Source organism: Acomys russatus, chromosome 8 (genome assembly GCF_903995435.1).
Source record: "Acomys russatus chromosome 8, mAcoRus1.1, whole genome shotgun sequence".
Taxonomy (NCBI): Eukaryota; Metazoa; Chordata; class Mammalia; order Rodentia; family Muridae; genus Acomys; species Acomys russatus.
Genome location: NC_067144.1, coordinates 76973210 through 76983190, shown reverse-complemented (window position 1 = coordinate 76983190; position 9981 = coordinate 76973210). Strand labels below are relative to the sequence as shown.

At 35.1% G+C, this 9981-nt stretch overlaps 1 pseudogene; it reads left to right on the top strand.

Moving 5' to 3' along the window:
* The first annotated feature begins 2555 nt into the window (after positions 1-2555).
* On the top strand, positions 2556-6983 carry LOC127193181 (olfactory receptor 4A5-like; annotated as a pseudogene).
* Positions 6984-9981: the final 2998 nt, after the last annotated feature.

The following is a 9981-nucleotide window of genomic DNA, read 5'->3' as shown; positions in this document are numbered from 1 at the left end:
TGCAAGAAGGAATTCATAGAGAAATACATCATCTGTAGTCAGTCACTTACATTTGTTACTTAGCGATTATATAGTATTTAATTAAAATTTTATTTTATTCATTTTCATAAGACAACTTTGTAATTAGTGTATAATGCACTTTGGGCCTGTCTTCTCCATAACCATTAATTTGTATTCCTTTCATGATTCCTCTCACTTGTTTTCTTTATTCATAGACTTTCAATTTCACATACATATCTCTTATAGACATATGAATTGATATTTCTATGAAAAACTGGTATTAACAAATTAAAAATATTCAACATTTGTGTTCTAGATATGGACTTAATTTATCTAATATAATCATTTCCATTTGTATCATATTCCTGTGACACAACTTTGTTCATCTTTATGGTTGAAAAATATTCCATAAAATGCTACTAATGCCTGGTTTACTTGTTACTTTTTCTGAAAATAATTAAAAACAATTTATATTTAAAGCACTCATATTCTTGTTTTCAAAAATCAGATTTATAGTAATCTTTAGTATAGTTTACATGAGTGTACGTATGATACAATTGATGGACTCTGTTCTCACTTTATTGTGTATTAATTATATTGGCTTCTAGAAAAAAAGTTGTTCAAATGGAAAGCAATTCTTACCAAAGAGTGAAAGTTTCTAAAGAACAGAAAATAAGGTGTGAAAGTGACAGTACAGGATGTTCTTCTATGCTTATGTTCTCCTACATGTGTGCTGTCACAAATCTAAAGACTGAAGATAGGAAACTGTAGATCTTCTGTATCAGGTAAAGCAGAAATGTGCTTGAATCATGCTGACTGTTACAGCTGCAATCTAAAGGAAGTACAGACTCTCCATGTGCCTTTATTCACCATTAAGTCCATGTGGACGAGTTTTCCCTTTCTTTTTTCAAGTTGAATATATTTCTTCACAAGTAACTGTTGTGAGCACTTAAATGTAATTGAAAACAATATTCCTAATACACTTTTTACTATGTTCTATAGTGGGCAACAAGACAGAGACTCTTCTTTCTACCAAAGATTATGTTTGTTATTCTTATTAAGAGATTCTCATGACTTCATGTAACTGATACACTGATACAAAGAACAGCATTATCAATAGCTCATGAACAGAGCTTGAAAAATATCATCAAACTAAACAGAGCAGATGTTGTGGATCCCTGTAGTAAGATCGTATGGGTAGGACATGAATGACCCTGACCCTGTACCACAAGCACATGGTGCAGAGTCCACAGAATTCACCACTGTGCAGTTGTCTTCCTCTCATAGTATGTCTGAGGGTACTTCCTGATACTTTGTGAATAATAAAATCAGAGTCATTATTAGAGTAGTCCTCATATGCCATTTATTCATGATTATTAGCATTATTAAAGAAGTGCATACAACCTCAGAGATTGGTTATTCAAATGCGAAAAAAGAAAGCTATGACATGTCATAAAAACAAGTAATTTTGAACTAATAGAGCTATAGAGTATGAGGGCTGGAAAAACTCTCCAATCATGTTGTTTAATCTCTTTAACTTACAATGTGTAAGCTGAGTTATGCTCATAACATGTTTAGTAAATGATCTATACCTATGCTTATAGATCATGCCCCACTAGTTATAATGCTTTCTTTGAGTATTCCATATTTAGAAATCTGATACAGAATTTCTATTTTAGCACCTAAGGATATAGGAGACATCACTATCACTCTTTTATTTTTCATTTCTCTTGCCCAACAACCTAGCTTACCAGAAGAGTTCTGAAAAAAAAAAAAGCCTCACCACTGGTTCATTCATCAGTAACTGCTGTGGTTCAGTTTAGTTAAGGTAAAAGGACCTGGGGCAATTATGATAGATTTAAATGGGTTTAATAGCCATGTATGTGTGTGAGAGAGAGAGAGAGAGAGGGAGGGAGGGAGAGAGAGAGAGGATTATAGCTCCTGAGAACCATGACAATCAAAATCAAATGAAGTAATTTAGTTGATAAAGATAGTACTGCAGAAAATAATGTTAACACTATTTGGTACACTTCAAAGCCAGTCTTTTGATATTGATAGAATCTTGAAGAACAAAAGACCTTTGAAATGTACATTGTCTATGTATAATATTTAAAATATAATTTTAACTATTGGGAGGATGCTCCAGGGCCAGTGTTATTTTGAGTACTACACAGATCATATTTTAACATTTTCTCCTAAGAGATTAGCAAGCAACATTGGGTCTATACTAGTTGAAAGTCTTGGGTTTATTTACATTCCTAATTTGCAGGATTATTAAAAGGAATAATATTTCTGTGTTTTGTTGATACATACATTAAGATGCAATTTGTTTTAAATAATCAGTTTAAGTGTATGAATCAGAAATATTCCTTTGTATATTAATAAGTTGAAGATTTTTGAAAGAAAACTAACAGATATAAAATAATTATAGCTGAATTATGGAGATTCCCCCAAGAAGAAGTAAGTAGATGGTTACTGAACAACCACTGAGGTTCATCACTCTGGAAGATGCTGATATAGATGTCCTTTCTGGAAGAATAGAAATCTAGTTTTTTTTTTTCAGAACTTATGTCAGGTCCTGTTCTCCTGAGTTCTTATTTCTGAAACAAACTTTACTGAATAATAAATGGGACATAATAACAATGTCACTGAATTTATCCTCCTGGGTCTCACTCAGGATCCTGCTGGGCAAAAAGCATTGTTTGTCATGTTTTTACTCATCTACGTTGTGACCATAGGAGGCAACCTGCTCATTGTGGGGACAGTGATTGCCAGCCCCTCCCTGGGCTCCCCGATGTACTTCTTTCTTGCCTTTCTGTCACTCATGGATGCTGTTTATTCCACTGTCATCTTACCCAAGTTGCTTAAAGACTTAGTTAGTGATAAAAAGACCATCTCCTTCACAGCCTGTCTGGTTCAACTGTTTGTGGAGCACTTATTTGGTGGTGCTGAGGTCTTCATTTTGGTGGTGATGGCCTATAATCGCTATGTGGCCATCTGTAAACCACTGCACTATTTGTCATGAATCGACAGGTTTGCATTCTCTTGTTGGTGGTGTCCTGGGCTGGAGGATTTGCTCATGCTCTGCTTCAAGTTATCTCTGTGTATTTACTTCCTTTTTGTGGGCCCAATGTCATTGACCACTTTGCTTGTGACATGTACCCACTGTTAGGACTTGCATGCACTGACACCTACTTCATAGGTCTCACTGTTGTTGGCAATAACGGAGCAATGTCGATAGTGGTTTTCATCTTTCTCCTCATCTCCTATGGCATCATTCTAAACTCTCTTAAGACTCACAGTCAGGAAGGGAGGCGCAAAGCCCTGTCCACCTGCAGCTCCCACATCATGGTGGTTGTCCTCTTTTTCGTCCCTTGCATTTTCATGTATGTTAGACCTGTTTCCAACTTTTCCATTGATAAATATATTACTGTATTTTATACAGCTTTCACTCCCATGTTGAATCCTTTAATATATACCTTGAGAAACATGGAGATTAAAACTTCTGTGGCAAAACTGTGGCGTAAAATGTTCACTTCTTCTCACTGAACATTCTACTTCTGACAAAGCAACATTCAGTAATACATTTTGGCAGTATGGCTTCAGTGTTTTAAATTTTTACCAACATTTGACATTGTCAGAAGTTTGTTATGTTTGTGAATGTAGCAGATACAAGACTGGTATTCATTGCTGTGCTGTTTTCTCTATTGCTACTGAGACTGATCATATCTTCATGTTTATTTCTCCATCCATTATGATAGTTGTTCTTTTTCATCTAGTTTCTCACAAGTTAGTTTGAGTATAATGTGAAACAATTATGTTTTATATATTGCAACATTTCTTGTTAGTGAGTTCTGTGACATTCAACTTTTATTTTGATGAGCACAAACTTGTAATTTAATTGAACTTTATTGTATAAGAATGTAAGTATTGTTTAGCATTTATCAAGAGATTTGTTTATATTTACAATATACAGATTTTGTTCAGAAATGTGTGTGTGTTATGGCCCAGGCTTCTATAGGCTTGACATTACCTGAGTGTATGGTTTATCAAAAATGAATTAAGATATAGGACAACAGGAATAAATTAATAAAAAAATAAGTATAAAAAAATTAAAAGAAAAAAAGAAATAGGAAAAAACTACTAAGTAAAGTTCCTGAACAGTCTCTATGTCAGTCACTGACTTCAGATTTCTGCTTCTGGTTCATGTCCTGACTTTTCTTGATGATGACCTACAGCTGTAAGAGGAAATAAACTCTTTCCTCCCCAAGCTGAATTGGTTATGGTGTTTTATCACAGCAATAGAAACTTAATTAAGACAAAGAGTTTCAGGATTTTGATATCACTGTGACTAACCCAGACATATGTTTTAGGAGTATTGTTTGGTGGATCTTTAATTTTGGCCTGTGAAAGCCATGGAGTGCTCAGAGCTCAGTGGGATAGATCCTGTGAGAGTCTTGGAAAATAGGAAGTGTTGACAGCAATACCATGATGAGGCCTGGTTTGTGAAATTCAGAGAGAAACAAAGACTCTATCAGGGACATTATGCCACATTTTGAAGTACCTATTTGGCTCTGGTCAGTTTGGGTTTAAACAATTGGCTCTAATTAAGAAGACACCAGAATCAGTGAAGCTTTTGCCTTGGTGGGACTATCTCTACTGGCCAGCTCTCATACTAAAATGAGATGTGATTAAGAAAAGACCAGCATCATTGAGACCAAATCTTCTGGGAAATATTTCCTCATGGTCAGCACATAGAAACTGTGATCCAGACAGGGCCAAGGCTGTTCTTCTTGCTGGCAGCTCCACTTGATGACACACAAGATTTCCCAGGCTGTACAGATTTTGGAGGCATGGTGAGGTCAAGGAGATGCTGGTATTTGATGCTATGAGATACCAGGAAAGGCCATTTGAAAGGGCAGCCACAATCTCAGTAGAGGCCCTAAAACAGAATGTACCATAAAGTGGGAAATTTTATCTTTATATGTGTCATTTTGCATAGCATCTTTTGGCAAAATTGCACTTTTAAAGTCACTTTAAATTGGAACATTTGCTTTCTTACTATTGTGATAATAAAATTATTTCCAACTCATTTAAAAAATATTCTCTTCCCCTAATTGGTTATAATCCATGTTCACTATAATTTATGTGTGTTAACTTGTTCTTCTCAACCGTCTTTACTTAGTTGAATATTTATAACTCAGTACGTTATTATCATATGTCAGTTAGGTGGATTGTAACTCACTGATAGGCTTCTCATTTAACACTTTTATTAAAACATACTCTAGCATTGCAGTAATTCCAAAGGTGTCAAAAATGTTATAAGTTTATAGACTAAGATTGAATAAGTGTAAATAATTTGGAAAGTAATGACTTCTTCAGGACCCCTCAAAGATCCTTTTGTGGGAAATTATTTGTTTCATTAAATCTTTGCAATTTTTCTTAGCCCCATAATGCTAATGAATTCTCTATGTTCACTGTGTTTATGTTTGTCTTGCTAATGTCCTAATGTGTGTAATTAAATTATTTATTTGAGTCCTCTCTGATATTTTAATATTGTCACTTCAGATCACTTTCATTGTAAATGTAGGTTTTTGTTGTTAATTTTTCTTTATTTCTAAGACTCATTTGGTTTCACTCTTGATTGCTATGGTGACCGATTTATCACTCTGTAAAGTGTGGAATGCTCTCCATAAGTTTTTTAGAGTCAGTTCATTGTGGTTTTTCAGAATATAATGACATATTTAATTTTTAAAAATTAAAAAACAATTGCTTTGTGACCTAATATATACTATATTTTAGAGAACATTTCACAAGCTGCTGAAAAAGTGCCATCTGTAGTTTTTTTATCAAATGGAAGTTGGTCTGCTTTGTATTTTAACAAATTAGTTATCATATGAATGGAGAAAAAAGGTAGAAGAAAAATGCAGTAAAGATAGTTGTCAGTATTAAGGTTATAGACAGAAATTAGATGGTGGGAAACAGAATAGGTACCTGTGGAGGCCGAAAAAGTTCGAAGTAAAAGAATTTTTCCTGAACAGCCCAGAGGAGAGGTAGAACTATGCCATTAGGGAACATAGAAACCCCAACTTTCAGCCGGACCCTGAAAATCAGGCCCAAGCATACTTTGGGAGAAAGGAGAAACTAAAATGAAAGAGTAAGGAGTGATTGGTGAAGAGCAAAAAAGAAGCCAAACCAAACCAAAACCAACAAACCACGCAGAGGAATGACAGAACAGAGTCTAGAAGAACCTGCAACTCTCACTTTCTTCATATTACACTTTGGAAAATTTCTTTTCACATTTCAAGATTTTCGAATCAATTTGGCAGTGAGCTACTCACTCTTGGAAAAATCTAACCTTTCACCTCTAGGGATTGTTTAAGGGAGGAAATTGCTTAAGAGAGATTTTGTTTTGAATTTGTTCCAAATATTCTAACAAGCAGCATGTCTGTTAAAGATAGCAATGATGTAAAATAGGTAATAGGTTGTGCTGCAAATAAAAGGAAGAAGAATTTTCCTGACGTAATGACCCAAGAGGCTTCTGAAAGCTCAATCTACCCAAGCCTAATTTTGTATTTAGTCCTTGAGGTATCATGCTCTTGTTGAATTTATAGTTTCATGAAGTCTGTGGAGGGTGTCGATGTCCTAGCATCTTCCACATACAGGAGCATGTTGTAAATGAGGAAGAAATTAGCCTCAGGGAGAATCTGCTCCAAGGACGCAAAGACTGAAGACTCCAGCTTGCACTCACCGGAAACTTCTATCACAGTGCTTCTGAGAAGTGAAGTCACTGTTTCGATTTGCCCAGAACTGGGCTTCTCAGTGAGGCAGATGGATGCCAATTTACCCCTTTAAGCCAAAGCCTTTTTATGGCTTGAGTATAATTGACTAAAAAGAGAGACTTTCCCATAATTTCAGTGTCACCTATTTGTGTATTTATTATATAAACAAGCAAAAATGTTGGGCAAGTTTCTATTTATTAGATTGACTTTTTGCATGTTTGCACAATCATCACATTTTGAAATTGTACAACGATGTTTTCCAGATGTAAACATCTCCAACTGTATTTTTCAGTAAGTTTTGAAATTATGATTCAATGGTCTTTATATTTAGGTATCATTTGCATACTTAGACACTTCTCTGAAAGACTGCCAATGGTAGTTATGTTGCAGTGTGTTTGTTATAGCAGGTTGGTATTTTCCTACATCTAAGCAACATAAATTATCATGTTCTCTTGAATGTACACAGATATATGATGTTTTTGTAGGCATCCAATAAAAATAGGCCAACAACAATATTTGTAGCTAAAAGTTAATGTGAGGTACTGAAACATAGCTAATCATTTACAGGTTGTTAACTTCTCAAATGACACTTCTAAATATGAAATAGAAAAGTAACAATATGTAAAATTAATCAGACCTTAAAGTACATATTTGTTACAAACTGCTTGGTTTTATTTCTCATTTTGATATGTAACAATTCAAACACTTTTCATGTAGTAAAACCCCAGGACATTTGTTTATTTTATTTTATAAGATATTAATTTTCATATGGTGTTACTGAAGATCTATTATGTTTATATATATTTCACTTCAAATGTTCCAAATTTCTCAGCATCTCATGTATTAGTATGTCACACCCACTCCGTTAGAGTCTGTGTGACATGCAACCTTATCAGCTCGGAGGATGTTCTGACATTGATCAGGTGATTGGCAACCAGATTCGCAAGGGTCCCTGGCAGAAGCCCAGGTATTTGTTGAGACGAGCATCCCGAGTCCTGGGTGTACAGAGCCTGGTTATTGGCCTACTTCTATTTTTCCTCCTTCCTTGCTCTATAATCACTTATGCATTCTTATTAAGTCCACCTCCAGGGCAAGGCCGTTCTTACCCTCCGAACATCTCAGTAACTAAGAAACCTGATGTGAGTCCATTGGGAAATGAACCAATGGTGGCCGTGGATGAAGTAGTTCTGCAGAAAGCTGAACGTCTCATATTAAACAGTACCAGAAACATGACTGTAAATGAAACTACACCTTGGGGGTGAAGGTGTTTGTGCAGTTGATACAGAAAGAAAATGCAACTGTGCAGGAGGCACTTGACAAATGGCAACAGCTGGAGTATAAGCTAAAGAATTCTAGGAAGAGAAGGCATATCCAGGAATGTGAGGATAGCAAGGAGAATGAAGCAGTCCCCGGAGTTCCCAGTAAAACAGAAAATGGGACAACTTAGGACTGGATTGAAGGGAAATGGTGGCAGAGACCCAAATACAGAGGACCATAGCTCTAAGAACCACTCCCTACCCTCCATTACTATATATAGGAGTGCATGATGAGGATTTAACACGATGGGTTACTGAGGATGGTAAAAAGATAAGACATTAGGACCCGAGTCCCTGGGAAAGAATCTTGAGGGCCAGACCTCCATGGTGCACTTTAACTGCAGCAGAGAAAAATGACATAATTACACAACTCACCAAGGTGGTAGTAAAGTATGGCACCCCATGGGATTGTTTTGGTTTACAATGTATGGGACTACCAGAAATATTAAGATGTGTAAAGAAATATAACAACTTTATCTAAGTATGGGCTACAGATGTGCAGACTTGTACTTCTCTCATGGGTAAAAACTGTTAATAATTACATGCCTGAAAAAAAAGCCTAGCTGACTGCAAATTCTAAGAAAAGCTCATGCCACCTTCTGAGGTGATTAACCACAGTCTGCCTCTGGCCCTTGTGCATAGCCAGAGGACCTTGTTGTACTTTTAGTTTCTGATTATTGCTGTACTTTGCACTTTGTAACCTGATCTGTATCTCTTAAACTGTGGTTTGTAGCTAGCAGAAGTTCCTGTCATGACTGTATAAACCACTGAGCTCAAGTAAAGATTTTGGCAACAGCATTGAACCTCCCTTGTGTTCGTGTCTGTCTGTCGCGCCGAATCCACCCCCACCTGATATCCTAGGACCCTTGCTCTCCATGGCTAGAAGCCCCCTCGGTGGTCCATGGCATTAGTACACATGACAACAAAATTTAATAGGTTCCAGTAGGTATATGCAGGCTTTGTGTGCTTCTTAAAATCTTCTCTGCCTACATAGAACAATTCACAGGGAATTACCTTCTCTCTATAGAGCCTAAATTTGTTATTGTATATTCCTTTATAGAATATTTTATCACACATTTTAATTTTAATTATACTAGATTATATAAGAGAACATCATACTAGTATGTATGCACTTTGAACATAAATACCTACCACATTTCTTCATATTTTCCCTATTTTATTTTCCTTCTCCTTTCAGACAATCCCTTAGATTCACTAGAAAATTTTACTTCTTTTAGATCTTTTATACATATAAGATTTTTTGTATCTATGTTAAATCTAGAACACAAAATGAAATAATAATGTGATATTTGTCACTATTAGGCCCATTTAATTCATTTAATATAATCATTTCAGGTTATATCAATATTATTGAATAATTTAATACTATCCTTCTTTATGGCTGAAAATAATTTCATTGTTATACAGGGTCTCTTTGAAATTATGAGACTATTTTTAAACCTATGTTTTTAGTAGCTATATTAAATCATTAGATTTTAGAATAATATTAAGGAAAGCTTAAGTTTAAAGGGGAGTCATATTATTCTTCAGTTTTATGGAACTAAATCTTTGCTAATTTATAATACAGTTTATATAAACATAAAATGATCTGTTTTCACTTTATTATATAAATAATTACATTGGCATTTAATTTTGTCCTACTGAAATTCAATATTATTGAAAACATGATATAAATATTATTAATAAATATTGAAAGGTGTTAACTTGTAGAAGACAAAAAGCAAATGAGGCGAAACTGCCACAAATTATGTTATATCCTTATGTTTACAACAGGCCAGCCCTTTTCAGCCTGTGGCTTGAAGGATTTCTGTAGATATAACTTCCAAGAATCATTAATGTGACTGAGGCATGCTGAAGGTGCA